Source organism: Amblyomma americanum, chromosome 7 (genome assembly GCF_052857255.1).
Source record: "Amblyomma americanum isolate KBUSLIRL-KWMA chromosome 7, ASM5285725v1, whole genome shotgun sequence".
NCBI classification, from domain to species: Eukaryota; Metazoa; Arthropoda; class Arachnida; order Ixodida; family Ixodidae; genus Amblyomma; species Amblyomma americanum.
The window spans coordinates 152,813,265-152,836,441 of NC_135503.1; positions in this window are offsets into that span (position 1 = coordinate 152,813,265).

The window sequence follows — 23,177 nt, forward strand, 5'->3', positions numbered from 1 at the left end:
TGGGCATTGAGGAAAAGCACCATGCTATCGCCGCTTTTTTTTCCTTTATTGCACCTATGCTGACGCCGCAGCCGAACGCGCCCCGTGTTAAACTGCAATGCTCACGCTGTGCATTGCACATCGTCGTCTTCATCAAATAATACTACTATCGGACTATTATACACATACATTATTACACAATAATATGACAAATTCTGCGATCCCCCCCCCCACGACACCTACGCCCCGCCCGTCGACTGACTCGACTGGCATTAAAGGGCCACAGAAATGGGTGTCTGAGCTTGTCTTTAAAATGCTTGCACTATGCAGAGTACAGGGCACCGAGCGTCCATGCCGCGTACGAGACCTCAGAAGCGAGCGGGAAATTTACAATACATTTTTTAAAATTCCCGCTTTCGCACCTAGCGGCGATGCGCGGTGCCGGGATTTCGCACGAAAACCTGGCAGACGACGTCAGGTTTTGCAAATGACGTCAGCAGTCCGGGGTTATCATTGGTTCGCAGCGCTAAATTCATTCAGACGTCACGTGCTACCGCGGCCGCGGTCACTCCGCGCGCGCCGCACCCGGCGGAGGTAGGAGAGGGGCCGAGTGAGCGGGGCCGGCGGAGGAGCGCCGCCGTTTTGGCGTGCGAGAGGGAAAGGCGCGAAGACGCGGAAGTTCAAATTTTGTCTGCATATAACTCAGCTTCCACAAAATGCATTAAAAAAATCCTTAGGGGGGGGGGGGATAATTACGAACAGTCGTTTTTTAACATCCAAGACAGATCGCACATTTATTGAGACCCACTTTCTGGGTCCTTTAAAGCCTCCTTTATCAGATTTGAATTGAAATGTACTCTCTCTCTCTTTCTCTCTCTCAAACCAAAAGAGCGCTCCCTCTAAAAATGGCATCAAGTGGACCAAGCTCCGAGCGCCAGCACCGTTACTGAGGTAAAATTATCTCGACCTCACCAACCACCACCATCATCATCATCATCAGCCTGACTACACCCACTGCAGGGCAAATGCCTCTCCCATGTCTCTCCAAATAACCCGGTCCCTTGCTAGCTGCGCCCACCCAGCTAGGCCTATGCCTGCCAACTTCTTAATCTCATCCGCCCACTTAACCTTCTGCCGCCCACTGCTGCGCTTGCCTTCTCTTGGAATCCACTCCGTTACCCTTAAAGGGGCTCTGAAACACCTTCCGAGGAAATCACACTAACTCACTTAATCACTGCACTGTGCTGCCATGAAAACCAGAGCCAAATTATACTCTTCTACACGCAGCAGACGACCCACAATCACGCGTCAAAGTTAGCGAGCCCTTCCCGGCGACATTTTCATGCTCGCACCCTCCTCCGTCCCCCGCGTCAGCGTATACAAGGTGAGAGGTGGCCATTGGTTAGATTCTTCCAGATGTCAGGCAGCTACCGTGGCCGCGGCCAATAAGCCGCATAGCTCCGGTGGGTCGGGAAGCTCCGCTCCCAGGGGGGGGGGGGGGGGGGGGGGTAGGGGGGGGGGGGGTAGGCGAAGGAGCGCCTACCTTCCAGCGTGCAAAAAGGGACGAGAGGAGAAGGAAAGGAGCGAAGACGCTGAAATTCGAATTTTAGCTACAGATAACTCCGTTTCTACAAAGCGCATTAAAAAAGTTCTTGCTCGACACTATTCGTGAAGCGGCGTGCTTCAATATCCCAGGCATGCCGCAACATCATTAAAGCCCCCTTCACAGCTCCTTTAAGGACCAGCGGTTGCCTTTCCTTCGCATCACATGCCCTGCCCAAGCCCATTTCTTCCTCTTGAATTCGACTGGGATGCCATTAACCTGTGTTTGTTCCCTCACCCACTCTGCCCGCTCCCGCTCTCTTAACGTTACACCTATAATTTTTCTTTCCATGACTGGTTGCGTTGTTCTTAACTTAAGCGGAACCCTTTTCGTTAGCCTCCATGTTTCTGCCCCGTAGGTGAGTACCGGCAAGATACAGCTGTTGTACACTTTTATCTTGAGGGATATTAGTAAACTGCCACTCTAGATCTGAGAGAACCTGCCACATGCGCTCCACCCCATTCTTATCCTTCTTGTTATATCCCTGTCATGATCCGGATCAACAGTCTCTGCCTGCCCTAAGTGACATATTCCCTTACCACTTCCAGCATCTCGCTTCCAATTGTGAACTGCTGTTCCCTTGCTAGGCTGTTGTAAGTATTGTTGCAAAAGGGTTGCAAGCCCCAAGGGTAGCGTTGGCCTGGCGGCCTGGGGCAAAGCTGGAAACATCCGAAGGTCCCGGCAAAGGATGAGTCGACTGGCAACAGAACAACTTGTTTATTCTGGCATCGCAAAAGAGCAGCCGGTCAGGGCGACCACGTTACTCGAAGGAAGGAATCGAAGTCTCCCCTTGGCGTCCGGCGCAGCTGTCTTTTTATACCCTCGGAGTCGAGGGCAAGAAGGAACGGCTTGGGAAGAGGCGTCCGATACGGCGACGCTTGAACATGTCCAGACGTGACGGGCGCGTCCGCCGGGCCGGCGCCGGTCAGACCTCCTCGCCTCCCAGTTGGGGAGCTCCTCTCCCCGGCTGCCGCGCTTTGACAAGCGTGGGCACCAACATGCACACACACACACACACGCACGCACGACGACACGTGTCACTGAAACCTGCCTGGACGCGCTTGGCGGGAGGCGTTACGGCAGCACTGAACGGGTCCAAATGACCGCCGCTTTGAACGAAGCCGCGGCGTCCGTTGCATCCGCGCCGGCTATACCGCGCGTCGTAGGCGAGACGTAACAGACCGCCCCGCCGGGAGAAGGAGATCCCGATGGTCAGGGGACTGCATCCGCTGTCCAGAGGGATGTCGCTCGATGATGCTCGTAATAGAAACCGGTCGTCCCTCGACGTTGCTTGAGCGCAGCGCACAGAGAAGGCCTCGTTCTCGGGTTCAGGATCACACAGGACACTGCAAAGTCACTTCGGGAGAGTTGCCATTTTTGTGCTCGTTCCCAGCAAGCGTTAGAACTACGCCGAAACGCAACCGCTCAGTCAGCAAGCACGAGACAACCCTCACTAAGCTCTGCCAGGCTCTTTCCCCTTTTATACTACTGCCTAGTTCCTTACAGTAGTCAAGCAGCACTCAGAACGCGTCCACAAATTGGAAAATTGCACTAGAAAGCACATAATCACTTTGAAACACTAAACAAAAGCAATATGTTAAAAATCCTGCCTCAGGAAGAAAACATCAGTAACAAACAACTTTGAGGCGGATTCCCACGTTAGGAGCTTCGACTTAAGCCATCGGCGTTACCGTTGAGACTCCCCTTTTTGTAACGCACCTCAAAGGAATATTGTTGCAAAGCGAGGCTCCAGCGCAGGAGGCGGCCATTTTTGGGAGAGATGGCCTGCAGCCATTGGAGAGGGCAGTGATCCGTCTCAATGATAAACCTCGAGCCGGCTAGGTAGCATGACAATTTCTGAACGGCCCACACGAGACACGCACACTCTTTCTCGGTGGCGCTGTACTCCTGCTCACGAGAGGTCAGCTTACGACTAGCATACAGGACGGGGTGTTCCACTTCTCCATTGTCCCTTTGGCACAGTACAACGCCCATGCCTCGCTCACTAGCATCGCACTGAACAACGAACCCTTTTGTGTAGTCTGGCGATCGTAGCACAGGCTGGCTTGTTAGGGCGCTGTTTAGGGCGCTAAAAGCTCTTTCCTTTGTCTCGCTCCAGACGACTGGGGCTCTGTTTTTCTTAGAGCATCCGTCAGGGGAGCCGCGATATCGGAGTACCTGGGGATGTACCTCTGATAGTAGCCGGCGACACCTAAGAACGACCGAATATCGGTCTTCGTGCGCGGTTGCGGGAAGTCTCGCACAGCGGCCATTTTTATTTCAGAGGGGCGGCGACGACCCTGTCCAATCACGTGACCGAGGTAGAAAACCTCGGCCTGTGCTAATTGGCACTTGGGAGCCTTGACTGTCAAGCCCGCTTCGCGCAGGCGGGTTAGCACTGCCCGCAAGTGTGCCATATGCTCAGACCAGGATGCGGAGAATATCGCTACGTCGTCTAAATACGGTAAAGCGAATTCTTCTTGTCCCCGCAACACTTTGTCCATGAGGCTTGAAAAGCAGTATGGCGCGTTCTTCAAACCAAAACTCTAAACTTTAGGACGGAATGTTCCCATTGGTGAAATGAACGCCGCATACCTACTAGCCTCTTCTGTAAGTGGAACCTGCCAATAACCCCTGACAAGATCTAGGGTGGAAATAAACTGAGCGCTACTAACTTTCTCAAGGCGCTCTTCGATGTTAGGGATCGGATAAATTTGATCCTTAGTGATGGAATTAAGCCTGCGGTAGTCGACGCAAGGACGAGGTTCCTTGCCCGGTACCTCAACTAAAATCAAAGGGGAGGTATAATCACTCTCACCCGCCTCAATAACACCGAGCTGTAGCATTTTCTTTACCTCGGCCTCCATAATATCGCGCTGGCGGGGTGACACCCGGTACGCCTTGGATCGTACTGGCTCTGGGGAGGTAAGTTCTATATCATGAGTAAGGACAGAAGTCCTACCAGGCCTCTCAGAGAACTGACCTTGAAACTCTTGTAAGAGTTGGTGTAGTTCGGTTTTCTGCTCAGCCGACAGCTGTGCTTTAATGATTAAGTCACTAATGACCTGATCGGTGTCTTCCCTGTTCGTAACTGAGCCTAGTCCCGGAAGCTCGACCGGAAGCTCTTCGGGAACGTTTACCATCATACACACCACTGCTTCCCGTTGTCTATAGGGTTTGAGCAGATTACAGTGGTAAACTTGCTGTGCTTTCCGCTTTCCTGGCAGACTCACCACGTAGTTAACATCCGACAGTTTTTGAACAATTCTTGCTGGGCCCTCCCACTGCACGTCGAGTTTGTTTTTTAGCGATGTGCGCAATACCATTACCTCATCGCCCACCTCAAAACGACGGGCCCTGGCTGTCCGATCATAATAAACCTTGGCCCTCTGCTGGACCTTTGCCATTTCTTCACCTGACAACTCCTGTGCCCTTCTTAAGCGTTCGAGGAGACTAAGCACGTACTCGACCACGACTGGGTCGTCGCCCCTGCCTTCCCACGAGTCTCGAAGCATGCGAAGCGGAGACCGCAGCGAGCGACCGTACACCAGCTCAGCTGGCGAAAACCCCGTAGCCGCATGCGGCGCGGTCCTTAATGCAAACATCACCCCAGGCAGACACAGCTCCCAATCACTTTGTTGTTCAAAACACAATGCTCTCAACACGCGCTTCATGACGGAGTGGAGCTTCTCAACGGAATTCGACTGTGGGTGGTACACTGAGCTGTGTAACAGCTTTACCCCACACCTTTCAAGAAAGGCTGTCGTCAAAGCGCTGGTAAACACTGTGCCCTGATCTGACTGGATTTCCGCAGGAAAACCAACTCGCGCAAATATGGACAGTAGTGCATTGACTATCTCAACTGAGCTGAGTTCTTTAAGCGGCACTGCTTCAGGGAACTTTGTCGCTGGGCAGATCACAGTCAAAATGTGTCTGTACCCCGTGGCTGTTACCGGCAGAGGTCCCACTGTATCAATAACGAGCCGTCTAAAAGGCTCCGTAATGATAGGTACCAACTTCAACGGCGCCCTCGATTTGTCCCCTGGTTTGCCAACCCGCTGACAGGTGTCACATGTCCTCACAAAGTGTTCTACGTCACGAAAACACCCTGGCCAATAGTACTCTTGCAAGAGACGGTCCTTAGTCTTCTTAACTCCTAGGTGTCCGGACCACGAACCGCCATGCGACAAGCGCAACAGATCCTGACGGTAGCACTGAGGCACGATCAGCTGATCGAACTCCACTCCTGTGCGGTCTAGATACTTCCGGTACAGGACCCCACCTCTTTCCACAAAACGAACATTTTTCTTGGCGATACCTTCCTTGACATTGCAGCGCATGTCTTCTAGGCTGCCATCCTTTTTTTGCTCGGCTATCAAAGCCGACCGGCTGACTTTTAGCAACCTATTAAGTCCATCGGACGTAGGCGCGATGAGCAAATCTGCAGATAGCTCTTCTAACTTTCCCGTGTCGGGCATTTCCTCTCCAGTACCTGGTGCCTTCAACGCTACAGGCTCAATTTTATTCAGTTCGGACGTGCTCTGAATATCAGCTTGCTGCGCCTCCGACCCATTCTCATTGTTCGACAACGTCGGCCCCGCAACTACCGCCTTTGCAGCGAGCTCCCGAACTCTCGATCTGGTTAAGGCCTGAACGCTAGCCTCACCAAACAAAAGCCCCTTCTCGCGCAGGAGGTGATCGGACCTGTTCGAAAATAGGTACGGGTACTGGGGGGGCAGCATAGATGACACTGCGGCCTCCGTCTCAATTGCTCCGAAAGGTCCTTCAATAAGCACTTTTGCTACGGGCAGGCACACGCTGTGAGCTTCCACGGCTTGCTTGATCCATGCGCACTCGCCCGTGAACATATCGGGTTCTACGTAAGAGGGGTGAACTACATCCATTGTAGCTGCGGAATCACGAAGCACTCGGCACTCTTTCCCGTTCACGAGGAAGTCTCGCATGTAAGGCTCGAGAAGCTTCATGTTCTCGTCAGTGCTGCATAATGACAAAAACACGACTTTTGTTTTTGTTTCTGGACACTGCGCCGAAAAGTGACCCGGCTTCTGGCACGTATAACACACGCGCGCTTGCCTCGCCTCGAACCGCTTTCTGCGTTCGGCTTCGGCTGCCGCCGTCTCCTTACGTTCGGTCGGACTGCTTTCACTCGCATCCGCACTACGCGTGTCCCCCCATGCTCTCATGGGTGTGAACTTCGGCCTCTCAGACTTGGAGCCAAATTCACCCTTTTGACCGTCCTTAGCTCCGCGAGCCCGACGCGTCACAAACTCCTCGGCTAGCTCGGCGGCTTTAGCCACTGTACTAACGTCTGGCCTATCCAAGACCCAGTACCGCACGTTCTCAGGTAACCGACTGTAAAACTGTTCCAGCCCGAAACACTGCAGAATTTTCTCGTGGTCACCAAACGCTTTCTCTTCTTTGAGCCACTCCTGCATGTTTGACATAAGCCTGTAGGCAAACTCTGTATATGACTCACTTCTGCCTTTTTCATTTTCCCGAAACTTCCGACGGAACGCCTCCGCTGACAGCCTGTACTTTTTTAGCCGACTCGATTTCACTTGGTCGAAATCCTCTGCCTCCTCTCTCTTCAAGCGAGCGACTACGTCGGCCGCCTCGCCGGGTAACAAAGTGAGCAAGCGCTGTGGCCACGTTTCCCGAGAGAACCCCTGCTTCTCGCACGTTCGCTCAAAGTTAACCAGGAACAAACCAATGTCCTCTCCAAGCTTAAACGGCCGCATCAGGTCAGTCATTTTGAACGATACCCGTTCTCCTGCACCGTGTGCCTGACTTCCATTACGAGCGCGTTCCATCTCTACCTCGAGACGCTTCATTTCTAAAGCGTGGTCGCGCTCTTCTTTCTCTTTTTGCTCTTTACGTTCGCGCTCGTCTTTCTCTTTTTCTTTTTGTTCTTTACGTTCGCGCTCGTCTTTCTCTTTTTGTTCTTTACGTTCGCGCTCGTCTTTCTCTTTTTGTTCTTTACGTTCGCGCTCGTCTTTCTCTTTTTGCTCCCTCTCCTCAATGGTCTCAAGGCATTCCGACAGCTCGTCATCCTCAGCCTCCAACTCAAGAATAGCCCTTAGCAGTTCTGGTTTTCTGAGTTTGTCTGAGACATCCAGACCCAACTCTCTTGCAAGCTCCAGCAATTTCGGTTTGCGCAACGACTTCAAATCCATGGCTGCTCCGAATGCTGCTTTCTCTACTGCCTACTATTGTCTTGCCGCAAACTAACCCGGCAGCAACGACAACCACAATTACCAGCTCTGTTTCTGACACTAACAAAAGCCTGGCAAAACTCAGAAGAAGAAAGTCCCGCACTCACCAAACCTCGCAGCCAAGAATTCAGCGCAGTCGTTCCGCTGCAGGCAACCAGTCATCACACAGGGCTCGTTGCACTGCTCCCGGATGGTCGTTGTGCTGCTCAGCATACAGTTGACGGCATATCGTCGCTGCTGGCCTCCGTTGTCGGGATCCCACCGCTGGCAACCAGTTGTTGCAAAAGGGTTGCAAGCCCCAAGGGTAGCGTTGGCCTGGCGGCCAGGGGCAAAGCTGGAAACATCCGAAGGTCCCGGCAAAGGATGAGTCGACTGGCAACAGAACAACTTGTTTATTCTGGCATCGCAAAAGAGCAGCCGGTCAGGGCGACCACGTTACTCGAAGGAAGGAATCGAAGTCTCCCCTTGGCGTCCGGCGCAGCTGTCTTTTTATACCCTCGGAGTCGAGGGCAAGAAGGAACGGCTTGGGAAGAGGCGTCCGATACGGCGACGCTTGAACATGTCCAGACGTGACAGGCGCGTCCGCCGGGCCGGCGCCGGTCAGACCTCCTCGCCTCCCAGTTGGGGAGCTCCTCTCCCCGGCTGCCGCGCTTTGACAAGCGGGGGCACCAACATGCACACACACACACACGCACGCACGACGACACGTGGCACTGAAACCTGCCTGGACGCGCTTGGCGGGAGGCGTTACGGCAGCACTGAACGGGTCCAAATGACCGCCGCTTTGAACGAAGCCGCGGCGTCCGTTGCATCCGCGCCGGCTATACCGCGCGTCGTAGGCGAGACGTAACAGTATTTTGGTTTCCTGCATGTTAATTTTTAGACCCACTGTTTTGCTCTGCCTGTCTAAATCATTCATCATGCTTTGAAATGCATCTCCTGAGTGACTCAGCAAGGCAATGTCATCAGCGAATCGCTGATTATTTAGGTGTTCTCCATTAACTCTTATCCCCAACTGTTCCCAATTCAGGCCTCGGAATACTTTCTGTAGACTGGCGGTGAATAGCATTGGCGAGATCGTATCTCCTTGCCTGACGCCCTTTCTTATTGGAATTTTATTGCTGACTTTATGGAGGACTATGGTAGCTGTGCAGTTGCAATAGATATCTTCCAGTATTTTCACTTAAAGCTCTTCTACACCCTGATTCCGCAATGCCTGTATGACAGCTGAGGTTTTCACTGAGTCGAATGCTTTCTCGTAATCAATGAAGGCTATATATAGGGGTTAGTTATATTCTACGATTTATCTATCACCTGATTGATAGCGTGAATATGATCTATTGTTTAATATCCTTTACGAAATCCTGCCTGATCATTTGGTTGAGTAAAGTGTAAGGTTGCCTTGACTCTATTAGCGACTACCTTAGAAAATACCTTGTAGGCAACGGACAATAAGCTGATCGGATGGTAATTTTTCAATTCCTTGGCGTCTCCTTTCTTACGAATTAAGATAATGTTTGCGTTCTTCCATGCTTCTGGTACGGCCGAGATCATAAGGCATTGCGTATACAAGGTGGCTAGTTTTTCTAGCACAATTTTGCCTACGTCCTTCAACAAATCTGCTGTTACCTGATCTTCGCCAGCTGCTTTTCCTCTTTTCATTGCTTCTAAGGCTTTCTTTGCTCCCTCTTTCTTTAGTGGCGGGATGACGCATGGCTGTGCACTACTGTCTCTCTCATTAACGCTCTGATTACATTCACAACTGTATAGATTTGTGCACAACTTTTCGGCTACTTTAACTATCTTATCCATATTGCTGATGACATTGCCGGGCTCCTTGTCTCTCAACGCATGCATCTGGTTTTTAACCTATGCCTAGCTTCCTATTCACCGCTTTCAGGCTACCTCTGTTCTTTAAAGTATGCTCGGTCCTCTCCATATTGAACTTCCTTATGTCGGCTACCTTGCGCTTACTTATTAACTTCGATAGCTGTTCTAGTTCTAGCCTGTCTGTAGGGTTAGACGCCCTCACGCCTTCATGCTTTAGCGTTTCTTAATCAGATAGCTTCCTGAGATAGCTTCCGGTATCATATCGAGCCATCCTACCACCTACTGCGCACTCCTTAATAATGGCTGTCAGATTATTGTTCATTGTATGGACATTAATATCGTCTTCCTCAGTTAAAGCTGAATATCTGTTCTGCAGCGATATCCTGAATTCCTCTATTTTCCCCCTTATCGCTAACCGTTAATGGACTCCCTCTTCACTAGCTTCTTCCGTTCCCTCTTCAAGTCTAAGCTAATTCGAGACCTTACCATTCTGTGGTCGCTACAGTGCACCTTCCCTAGGACGGTCACATCCTGAATGATGCCAAGTTTAGCGCATAGTATGAAGTTGAGTTCATTTTTAGTTTCACCATTCGGGCTCTTCCAGGTCCACTTCCTGTTTCCTCGTTTTGCGGAAGAAGGTATTCATGACCCGTAAATTATTTCTATCCGCGAATTCGACTATTAACTCTCCCCTGCTATTTCTAGAGCCTATCCCATAGTCACCTACCGCGTGGTCGTCAGCCTGCTTCTTGTCCACCTTCGCATTGAAGTCGCCCATCAGTACAGTGTACTGTGATTTTACTTTGTTCATTGCCGATGCCACGTTTTCATAGAAACTTTCATCGGTCTGGTCATCATGGCTGGATGTAGGCGCGTAGGCCTGCACCTCCTTCAGCTTTTATCTCCTTTTGAGCCTAATTACGTTAGCTTCCACTCTCTCGTTAAATCTATAGAACTCCTCGACGTTGCCAGCTATATCCTGTTTAATGAGGAATCTCATACCTAGTTCTCGTCTATCCGACAATTAAACTAGGAGCCTACCACCACATTGGACGCACTCTTGTAGTCATCTCGATTCCGAAACCTAGAAAACAGCCCACGCAGCTTGCGAACTTGCGACCAATTTCTTCCACCTCCACCGTCTGTAAGCTGATCGAACGCATGGTCACCACTCGACGCCCACACCGCCTCGAGAGCTCCACATATTTTCACCTGTTCTAGACTGTCTTCCTTCTTCAACTAGAAACGCAGGAGCGCTTGTACCATCTCTACATTAGCCTGAACAGAACACCCAAATGGTGCAAACGGCTCCCAGACACCCTCGTAGCTGTCGATCTACACGAGGCGTTCGGCACCGTCAGCCACGCGACCATTGTCGACGCGCTCGCCCACACTGGAGTTGGAGCCCACGTAATCAACTTTGTTGTCAAAGCCTTTTCAATAATATGAGCTATGAAATCCAAATTAATAACAGTCATACGGCGCAGTCGTTAGCGAACCACACTGGCGTACGTACTCCTTCGATTCCTTCTGCGTCCCTCGTCCGGCCCAGGTTCTCGCTCAAAAGGCGCAAGCGGGTGCAGCGGGCACACCGGACATCATGAGTCGATGGCGTCTAAACAGGATCGGCTGTCCCAATAGCCCTTCTGACCGTAACATCGATTTGCGGCACCTGATTTGGACCTGTCCCGGCACAGCGAGCCTCAGCGCCCGCAGCACCTCTGCCCTCCACACTCAGACCTACGAAGACTGGACGACCCCCATTGACGACGCCAAGCACAAGCCCAGTGCCCTGGTGGACTTAGTGGTACTAAACCTCACCTAAACCTCCCATTTCCACCTAAGGCCATCCTTGTGAATAAAGATGTATGAGCGAATGAATTACAAAATTAATAAAAAATACACCTTGTTCGCCATGTTATCATCCTTGCAGATTTTCTCTGTTTTATTATTTCTCGAAACTTCAGAGAAATTCCTTTAAATCATTCTCTTTTATTTTTTTTTTTGCTCTACGCACTGTGGGAGAAGTCCGTCTGTCTGGGTTCTTGACCATTTTGGCTTCTACTCTAGCGAGGTGGCTGATTTGATGGCAAGGTCAGTTCTCTGTGCCCTCGTAATGTGTCTCGTCTCTCACTTCATCCTGTAAGAGATTTCTCGTTTCCAGTGGTGCCAATATTTCGCAGTTATCTTCTGTGATCCCTTGCTCAAAACCAAGGATTTTCAGCACTTAACATATTCTTGGAATCTCCAGTCATGTAAATCAAGGTTCTTTGAGGTGTCAGCGACGCTCTTGCGGTGCAGTACCCCGCGCCTAAGTTTGCATTTATGTAGATGGTGGTTCGCAACGACAAACCTTTGTGAATTAATTGTGCGGCGAAGTCGAATCAATAGAAGATTTTCTCCTCCTTTTCCGGCGGCTGGAACTTCAGGGAAATACATATCTGGAGGTCCCTCTCTCTAGGTTAGAGATCCTCAGTTTTTCTTTTCACAAGTCTTCCACATGTCTAAAATTCTGCAATGTTTTTATTTTTATTCCTTGTTATTTAGAATAGTTTCGATGTTGTTATGACATTTATTATTCCTTTCTAGTTTTCTCTCAGTTCACTAGTCTACATGTACTCCTCAGGCGTCTGATATCCTCGCAATCGCCTGTATGAGTTTCTTTGGCGTTCACCACCAAACCCAGGCCATCAAACTCGGGACTGCACCAAATAAATTTTGGAAATCCATGAGAAAAACTAAAAAGTGGTGATCAAACAATGCATGATGAGGCGTTCCTCGATGACAAAACAACCATTGCAGCAGAATTTAATTGCCACTTTCCTGCTGGCCTTCTAAACATTATACACATGAGCACCAAGGCGGTCTAGCATGCTCACTTGTTCCTGACATTGTATCGCATTCTGGTGTGGTAGCTATGTAGTCGAACTTAGAGATAAAGACATCGCCTGGACCTGACGGAATACCCAACAGCTATTTGTATGGTTACACAGAAGCCTTATGCAAATATCCGGCTATAATTTTCAATATCTCTTTATCAACTAGTTGTCCTTCCTACTGAAGAACACCACGCGTTGTACCTGTTTTTAAGAAAGCAGACGCTTTGATGGTTTCCAGTTAATGTCAGAATGGAAAGTTGGCCTAGTTGGATGCTGTTCATGATAGATAAGTGGGCGCAAAAGTTACGAAGACGGAGAAGATCACATGACAGGCGCCGTTCCCTCTCCTCTTGTCACTTTTTGCACGCTGGAAGGTCTGCGCTCCTCCGCCGGCCCCATCACTCGCCGGAGCTACTCGGCTTACTTACTTGCCGCGGTCATGGTAGCAGCCTGACGTCTGAAAGAATCTCACCAATGGCCATCTCTGAGCTGGTAAACGCAGGTGGGAGCGACAGAGGATTGTACGAGCATGAAAATGTCGCTGAAAAGGGGGGCTCGCCAAATTTCGAGCGTGATTTCGGGTTCTCTGCTGCGTGTAGAGGTATATTATTTGGATGAGATGTTGACAACATCCCAATGCAGTGATTGAAGGAGTTGATGTGCTCTCTTTGGAAGGGAAACGCTGACTGTTTATGGAACTGAACAACCAGGCCGGAGGTGCTGCCTCATCGCGGCGAACAGACCCGAGCGCCAGCGAGGCTATACTACTAAGGGTTCAACAACACTGCAAAGGCCCACTGGTGCAACAACAACAAAAAGATCACATGGACGGTCGCGAGTGCGTAACGCACATGTTTGAGCATTAATTGTGGTGTGGCAGGAAATAATTTTTCACACACAATTTCTCTTTTTCTTTTCTTGCAAAACCAGACAGTCAGAGGTGAATCAGGACTTGCCCAGCACTGAGTTACTCTGCAGTAGATCACGATGGTGTGTTTCAGTGGGTTTCGAACGAGCCACCTTCCGTAGCGGGAGCCGACGCCCAAGCCACTGTCACCTGTTGCCTGCCACCCTCTCTCTCTCTATCCTGGCCCCTTTCTCTGTCCCCTGAAAGTGGAGAGGGGTATTTTCTCTGTCCATTCGCCAGCCGAAGCCGGTGTCAAGTGGAAGGTGGCACTGCGGATGCCGACGACAACGGATCGAGAGCCTACGCTCTAAAAACACGCCCCATCCCCAGCGCAGGAATTGGCCGCCCTGGTGTACTAGTTGGACGCTTCACACTCGCACCAAAGAAACCCTCTGAAGCACGCACTCCCCATGGGCAGCGGAGCAACTGTCCGGGTGACACAGAGAATGGACCACAGGATCTCTGGGTACGTAGAGGCCGCCAATTACAATTCACAACGGCAACGTTTCAAGCAAGAGCCCAAGCAAGTGAGGTTAGCGTGGCTGCTCCGTTTGAGGAAATAGCGTAAGCTTACGAGGACAGAGGAGGCACGTGTTAGAGCGGGTTGGGGAGAGGCGAGAACATGATGAAGGATTCGAGGTCATCAAAGATATAGCTTGAAAAATCGAGGAGCTCTTCAGTGCTAATGACAGATTGTGCAGTTTAATTAACTTGATACCACTTACAAACTGAACGTTGACCAGGTCTTTTGACCGACATACAGCCACTATGACCGACATCGAGCCCTCGTGACGACGATGACGTTACCGTCGAGATCCTTGAGTGCAAAGCAATTGTTCTAGAAAAATTTTGTGGATATAGGCTTACCGTCTTACCGCATAAATCAGTGAAAGCTATTATAGCGGCGCTTTATGCCTTGGAACCACCATGAAGCTGCGCATCCTTCCGTCCTCGTCATAACCTCCTCCTCTCACGGTAGCCACCCTCTGGGTTTTTCCCAAGGCAGCCATCTTCCGGCTGCGCATTTCTTCGCGGTTACCATAACCTTCCGAGCTACTAGGACGCATCCACCCTCTCTCACATTCCCTTTTTCTCCGCTTTCCTTGCTTTCCTTCTTTGCACCTTGCCACTTTCCGACCGTGGCAAGAGGCCGCCTCCTGCCGCGGGTGGCAGGTTGCAAGAGAGTTAATTTAAATTAGAGGAAATAAAAATCCACTAAATGTTTAAATTAGTATAATTCAGGTATTATGGCGGACGGTGTAGGTTCCGCGGTAGAATGCATGACTATAAGGCTAAGCTATCAGAGCTTTCGCTATAAAAAACTTCTCGTTATATATCCACAGTGCACGTGACTCAGTTTACCGCAAGAAGGGAAGAATGCTGATGCCGGGCCTCTTCGATTTACCGCGCTCTGGCAGCCCGCCGGCTGCCAGAATATTCGCCCCTGTCAGGAAAGCGCATCATGGCGCGTCTTTAAATTACAATGGTCACATGGGCTGGCGGCCACCGGAACCAGCCTAGCGGCAATCACGGCGGCAAGCCAGTCACAGATCAAGGAGGGCAGATGCTCTACATATATCTTCGCGTTCTGCTGCGTCTCGTTGCTACGTACGCGTACGGCAGAAATAGGGTGCTTGAGACCGAAAACAATGACCTGAACGTATTAAGGACTGCCGCAGAGTGCAGAAAAAAAAAGTTGATCGCGCTCGCACCCGTACACATCGGAGACGACAGCGTGAGCGTGTGCCTTCGGTGCACAGTGAGCTGTGTAAGCTTCCAGAAATCCCCAAAAGCGTGCGATGAGCAATATCAATCGAATTCCCTTCAGTCGACCCCACATTGGAGGGAAAAACCGCCCGTGCGTTGCTCATCAACGACACGCCGTACTCTCAGATTGTCGCGTGTGTGTTTGCTAAAGCGGTAAGTATGACCGGTATGACCGCAGACGATCGACCCTGAATGATGATTGACTCTGCGATATGGTTGTTGCGATTTCTAGGTTCGAGGGCTGTAATCAGAAAAGAATCGGGATAGGTTCCGTTCAGCTGTAGTTTGTTGGCCGCCGGCTTTTGCTACCGGCAAGGCATGCACGCATAATCTCGACAAAAGTGCATATCAGCTGGTTGAACGTTCATCTAGACCAATCGGGTGTACGGCAACAGTGCAAATTTACCTGCGTGTCGTATCTGTGGTGCTACAGCTTTACCGTAGATGCACTCGAATGAAAGGTTCTACAATCCTGCTCTGCGTGTCGGCGCCTCACGTATCGCGTGTGCTTGCACAATGATCCCCGTTGGGAAACTCTTTTTATCTCTTTTATAATTTGGTTTGGTTTATGGGGTTTAACGTCCCAAAGCGACTAAGGCTATGAGGGACGCTGTAGGCAAGGGCACCGGAAATTTCGACCTGCTGGGGTTCTTTAACATGCAATGACATCGCACAGTACACGGGCCTCTAGAATTTCGCCTCCATCGAAATTCGACCGCCGCGGCCGGATCGAACCCACGTCTTTCGGGTCAGCAGCCGGGCGCTATAACCACTGAGCCACCGCGGCGGCCCTTGTCACTTTAGTGAGCCAAACGCTTGGAGATGCATGCTTACGGTGCTTCTCAGATGTTATAAGCATTTGTGGCAGAAGTCCCGAGAATCAAGGTGTACGACAGTCGGCGACGACAGAATCAGCACTCGCCTCGATTGGCTGCCGTAAGTGACAACTGTGTGGCCACTTATATGACCGCAGAGGTGCCTCGGGCAACGTGCTCGTGAGGGCTTTTAATAAAGGACATGTCTGAATCAATCAAACGTTTCTCAAAGCATATCCGACTTTCCACTCCGCAGAACGCAATGAAGACCATACGCTCTCGTATCACGCTCAACTAACACCTCGCCAAACACGTTCAGCACATGCCTACATGCGTGCGTCTGAGCGCGTACTCGGAGCCGGAATCTGCGGCCGCTATCGTGAAAGGCCTCGAACACCATCGCAATTTAAGCCGGGCGCACGAAGTTAACAGCCGAAGTACTTTGTAAATCAGAACTATATGCGATCGTAATATGAAAGAGAGAGAGAGAGAGGAAGAAAGGCAGGGAGGTTAACTAGGCAGAGCCTGGTATGCTACCCTACACGTGGGAAGGAGAACGGAGGGAGAGATAGAAATGGGAGAGAACAAAGTTAGATGATCATTTTTCCACAAGTCTGTTGCGCATTACTTGCAGTGTACACAGGGCACACACTGATAGTTCACAACCTTCCACTCAGTCCTGAGTAGTTCAACAAACTTGAAAAGTGCCTTTAAAGCTGTCCTCTGCGATGAAGGCTTACTCAAAGGACCCAGAACCTTGTCTTCAGTAAGGGCCGAGTATCTAAACGGTGGAGTGTTGCAGCCAGGAGTGCACGCTCACGTTGAAATCAAGGACAGTTAAAAGAAGGTCTTCTATAGCTTCGTCGCACGCACAGATCTCACACGCAGGAGAGTCTGCCATTGCGATTAAGTGGAAGTGGGCATTTGTGAACGCCACTCCCAGCCACAGGCGACACAACAGCGTAGCATCGCAGCGGGAGAGGCCGGACGGAGGACCGAGTTGAAGTAAAAGTCTAGTCGGCGCAGACGGCATGTGGAGTTGCCAGGGGTAGACCATGACGCTAAAATCTCTTTTCGGCCAAGTATTCGCAGATGTCTTGCTGCGTCGGCTCTTGTCAACGGTTTCTGGACAATGTTGGCACTGCCGTGAGCTGCTCGAGCTGCAGCGTCAGCTGCGTCCTTTCTGACAATGCCACAGTCTCCCGGTATCTACTGGAAGACGATGTCATGACCCTCTTCCTGCGCCTGGTGTTGGAGATGTCTTAATTCAGCTACGAGTTTAACGTGATCGTCATGGCGTAAAGCAGAATTAAGACATTGTAGGGCTGCTTTTGAGTCGCAGAACACAACCCATTTATGGGGTGTTTGTGCACCGATCCACTGCACAGCCGCACGAAGAGCGGCCAATTCTGATCCGGTGGAGGTTGTCTGATGCGACGTTTGCTGGATAATACTGATCTGTCTCGCAGGAATGACCACGGCGTAGGTTGAACTTGTACCTGAGGCCAAACCAGCTGTATACGCATTAGTGCGGTCACTATATGCAGCGTGGAGTAGGTAGAGTGTCAACTGTTTAATAGCTGGTGCCGATAAGTTCGATTTTTTCGTTATGCACGGAATTGTAAGGCGCACGCATGGCTCCCGCAGCCATCACAGCGCATAGGAAGGCCGTGCGGCCGGGGTGAACTGTGATGAGATGGACGACGGGTGGGCTGCTATAACCTTTGAAAACGCTGCGTGTGGTCTTTGATCCTCCACTGACACAAGGTGGTGCTGTGGAATCATTGTTAGATGCCGTATGTGGATCCGCAGGGTGTCAAGGGTTATATACGTCGAGAGTGGGTAGTCCTGGGCGATTGCAATGGTAGCGACAGTTGATGCGCTGCGAGGGAGACCCAGGCATGTGCGAAGTGCCTGACCTTGTATAGTTTGGAAGGCACGCAAATTCATCTTGCATGTGCTTGAAAGCACTGGTGCACTATACTGCAAAAATCCCAAAAAGAGTGCTCTGTACAGTTGCAGCAGGGCTAGAATCGACAAGCCCCATGATTTGCCGCCAAGAAATCTGAGCAGATGTGTGATAGAGATTAGCGTTTTCTTTACAGAGCTGCAATGCGGGATCCATGATAAATTCCAATCTTTAACAATTCCTTAGAAACGATGGGATGCACGATAGGCAATGACATGGTCGTCAACAGTTAGCGGATAACGAGTCATACTTTTGCGCGTAAATGCCACTATAGCGCACTTCTCGGATGACACGCTCAGAACTTGCTCTCGGAGATAAGGGGAAGTTATGGTTGCTGCCCTCTGAAGTCTTGCTCGCACCTGGAGATGCATCACAGAGGAGGCCCAGATGCAGATGTCGTCGGCATACATAGAGATATGGACGGTATTAGGTAGGTACTCCGGGAGTCTACAAGTTTTAGATGAAACAAAGTAGGACTGAGCACTCCGCCCTGGGGCACGCTCCGGTGGGTGTAATGCACGGGAGTGCAGCCATCTGCACACATAATAAAAAAAATGTCCCTTTGGTCAGATAGCTTTGGGTACACCAATACATCCGTCTACCGATTCCAACAGCCTCGAGAGCATCAAGGATGGCCTCATGTGTCGCGTTATCGTATGCACCTTTGCTATCTAGAGTGAGTGAGTGAGTGAATAAACTTTATTGCTCCAATAAAGGAGTCTTGCTGCTTGCCCGAAGATTGCCGATGTCTTCTAGGCTGAACGTGGTTGGCGCCCCTAGTCCAAGGCACCACTGTCCCTGACCATCCGGCATGCGTGGCTCACTAGGTCTCTTTGGACCTTGAGCTGGCTGCTGGTTATCCGGTCCTCCCACTGCTCCGCATTTGGCTCTTTGTTACCTCGGAAAGCTACATTGTGTATGCATTCCCATGTGATATGATACAGCGTGGGGGTTGCCCCGCACCACGGACATGTATCCCTATACTGCTCCGGGTACATCTTATGTAGAATGTGAAGGTTGTGGAAGGCTCCTGTTTGGAGTCTTCTCCAACATGTCGCTTCATATTGTGTTAGCAGAGGATGTGGCTGGGGATATTTGCGTCTTCTGCCTTTGATGAGGTTGAGGATAGCTGCGACGTGAGCTCTACCGTTATCTCCGGGCCGTCCGAGGCGTTTGACGCACCATCTCGGATACTAAGCTCGCGAGATAGCTTGTCTGCCTCCAGATTGCCTTCGACTCCGGCGTGTCCTGGTACCCAGTAGATCCTATGTTGGATCTTCTCGTTGGTTCGCTGCGTTTTCAAGAGAATCCTTAGTGCTTTCTTGTTGATTCTTCCTACTATGTAGAGTCTGCACACTTCTTGGGAATCTGTTATGATTGTGAGAGATTTGTTGGTGCGATAACCCTCGGCTGCCGCTAGAGCTACGGCGATCTCCTCTGCCTAAGTTATCGTCCCATCTCTCGTGGATGCGCCGCTGATGAGGCCACCCTCCTTTGTTGTGACAAACGATACCGTTTTTTTGATGCTTTGGCTACGAGTCCACGGGTACAGAGTGGTGTCAGTGTAGACTACCTGATCTTGTGTGGCTATCTTCGCCTCTACATATTCAGCCCTTGCCTGACTTCTGGCTGTGTGTAGATTTGGATCCACATTCCTGGGTATAGGGCTAACCTGGTAGGTTCGACGCATTTCGTCTGGGATGTTTGCCGATCTATCCTTTATGTCCAGGACCCTCTTATAGTTCAGCCTTCTTAGGAGGGCCCTCCCTGTTGCCGAGTTCCTTAGCCTTTGGATCTGTGACATGACTTGCGCCCTGCTTAACTCGTCGAACGTGTTGTGCAGCCCCAATTCTGCCAGCTTGTCGTTCGACGTGTTTCTGGGTAAGCCCAAAGCTGTCTTGTAGGCTCCTTTGATTAGAACCTCTGCCTGATTTTCTTCACTTTTCAGCATGCTGTGATATGGAAGTGAGTTAGTTATTCTGCTGATGACTAGGCTGTTCACCACCTTTAGCGTGTCGCCTTCCTTCATGCCGTATCTTCTGGATGATACTCTGGTTATCATACGGCAATCTTGTTCCGTTGACTTTTTAAGGACGCCAATAGTGTGTTTGCATTTGCCGTTGCTCTGTAGCCACATGCCTAAAACTCGAATGATCTCCCTTTCCGGGGTGATCTTGCCCTCGAGCTTTATCTCTATTCTTGCATCCGTCGGCTTCTTTCCTATCCTAAGGATTTCCGATTTTTCAGTTGAGCAGGCTAAACCCCTTTTCTTGATATATTGCTCTACACAAGTCGCTGCTTTTTGCATTTCTTGTTCCATCTGCTCCAGAGATCCCTGGTTCGACCATACAGTTATGTCGTCCGCATATATGACATGTCTTATGCCTGGGATGCTTTCCAATTTTCTTGCCAGGCCAATCATGGTTAGGTTGAAAAGGATTGGCGATATGACCGAGCCCTGCGGCGTGCCTTTGCTTGGAGTGTCTATGGTCACGCTTCTTATATCTCCCAAGCCCACTGTGTTGCTATCTAGAAAAGTGCCGCGCACATCCGCTTCTGGCGTTTCTGTTGCTGTAAGTACGTCTATACTTAGGGCAGGTAGTGACCGCAGATCCAGATCACGAGAGTGAAATAACTAGAAGGTTATGTTTAGGGCGAAGTTCATTTGGCAAATTCTCTCAAATCATGAATGGCAGTTTACCAATATCCCTCAAAAGAAAAGTATGTAACAGCTCTATCTTACCACTACTCACATGTGGGGACGAGGTTGAGACTAAGGCTGAACTTAAATAGAGCACATCGCAGGGAGCTATGGAAAGTAAAACGATAGCCGTAGCAGTAAGGGAACGAAAGAGCTATAGGAAGAGTGCGTCACGGAACAGAAGCAGATTAATAAAATTCCAGTCAAAATCAAGAAAAAGAAGCGGGCTTGGGCAGGGAATGTAATGCGAAGTCAAGATAACCAATGGTCGTTAAGGGTAACGGTCTCAATTTCAAGAGACGGGAAGCGTAGCAGGGTGTGGCAAACGTGGGCCGACGGGCGAGATTAAGAAGTTTGCAGGAATAGGGTGGCCGCCGATGGCAAAGGACAGGGTTAATTGAAGAGACATGGGATAGACCTTTGTCCTGAAGCAGGCGTAGTCAAGAGAGGAAACAAAACATTAATCTCTGAATTAATCTGCTGAACTCGAAAACATCATCATCATCTACCTGTCTACACCCACTGCAGGGCAAATGCCTATCAAGCCGGTCCTTTGCCAGCTGTGCCCACCGTATCCCCGCAAACTAATTATGACCAACATATGTTAGGACAACCAGAATAAGTTTGAAAATTGAAAATTGTATTTACCCGCTGCGGTGGCTCAGTGGTTAGGCACTCGGCTACTGACCCGGAGTTCCCGAGTTCGAACCCGACCGCGGCGGCTGCGTTTTTATGGAGGCAAAACGCTAAGGCGCCGGCGTGCTGTGCAATGTCAGTGAACGTTAAACATTCCCAGGTGGTGGAAATTATTCCGGAGCCCTCCACTACGGCGGCACCTTTCTTTTCCTTTCTCCTTTCACTCCCTCCTTTACGCCTTCCCTTACGGCGCGGTTCAGGTGTCCGCCGATATATGAGACAGATACTGCGCCATTTCCTTTCCCCAAAAACCAATTATTATCATTATTTTTATTAAAATTGTTTTGAGGAAAGGAAATGACGCAGTAACTTCCTCACATATCTCGGTGAAAACCCGAACCGCACCTTTAGGGAAGGCGTAAAGGAGGGAGTGAAAGAAGAAAAGAAGATGTGCCGTAATGGAGGTCTCCGGAATAATTTCGACCACCTGGGAATGTACGCATTGTCAGTACAAGTTAATGCAGTTATTGCCAAAAAGGCTTTGCCTGGTGTGCATTCGTTTAGTAGTTTAGAGACAGCGTTCAGAAAAGTTATTTCTTCCGCAATTAGTACAGATGTGACGTGAATGCACTGCCGTTTATGGTAAATATTTTTGTAATATAATTTGCATATTCAAAGTATATGTCAGTCATTCAATGCTTATAATTTTATGACTGCAGTTCAGCTTTCCGAATTTTGGAATTGATTTCGTACACGAGTTGAGTTAGTTGAGTTGAGGTGTTGAATGCTACAGGTGGGGTTAGCCTTGCTTTCTCTGCCGGCAATTGCTCCACCGCAGCGTCCCTTCGATATTAACAATGCCGCATCTACCCCGCTAAGCGCACACTCTTATAATAGCACACATTCCCGCAGTCACCATCTATGCACACAATCAATCCACACAATTCACATCACAGTCCACTCCAGAAGTCACCATCTATGCACATATTCAGTCACAGTAGAACATAGGCCATTGTAGAGTCTACCTCCATACACATATTCACTCAAAGTATAAAGTAGTCCACTCCGGAAGACACCATCTACGCACACATTCAATTACAGTAGGCCATAGTCCGTTCCTGCTGTCACCATTTAAAAACAAGATCCGTGTTCTGCAGAAATGTTAAAAGAAGGCGTGCAGGCTCCCTTCTGCATGTCTGGTTTCCACTCGGGTAGACAATGTCTTTGTTATAGTATTGTAAGGGGGTGAGCATAGAAGCGAATGCCGGAACGGGTCACCGACGTGCCCTAAGGAGGGCGCGGGAAGAGCGCCCCGTTAAAACGACTGTACACGTTGCTGGCGGGAGTCAGACTGGCCCCTCTCCTTGAATAGCGGGGGAGCGTTTATTATCTTTTCTCTCTCCCTTTTTCCCCGTGCAGCTGGGTGCCGCTGAGAAGGCGCCTGCGGTGTCCTTGGCGTCTGCTGCCTTGGGGAATCGCCACACCCCTCCCTTTGTTATGAAGCTTGCTGCACGGCACTGGGGACGAGCCGTGTCTTGTTTACGCCTCTACAGTCCGTAGTAGATAACAGGCTTCCGGACCCGGGTAGACCGACGAAGCTGGGGGTGCAAAGGGGCCGCACTTGACTGCTGTTGCCGCGCCGAGGCTGTTGTAGACGGCTCGGTGCTTAATGAGCAGCGAGGTGGGGACAGCTGTTCCGTATTCGTTGTCGCTGCTAGTGCAGGCTCCTCGTCGTATGAGAGAACGCCGGGCGTCCTTCGCGGTCGCACGTGGTCCGCGTGCCTGTTCCACAGCGTTCAGTCTTCGAGTTCTATTTGAAGCGACGAAGAACTTGTGGGATGGCGAACCGTTCCGGCAA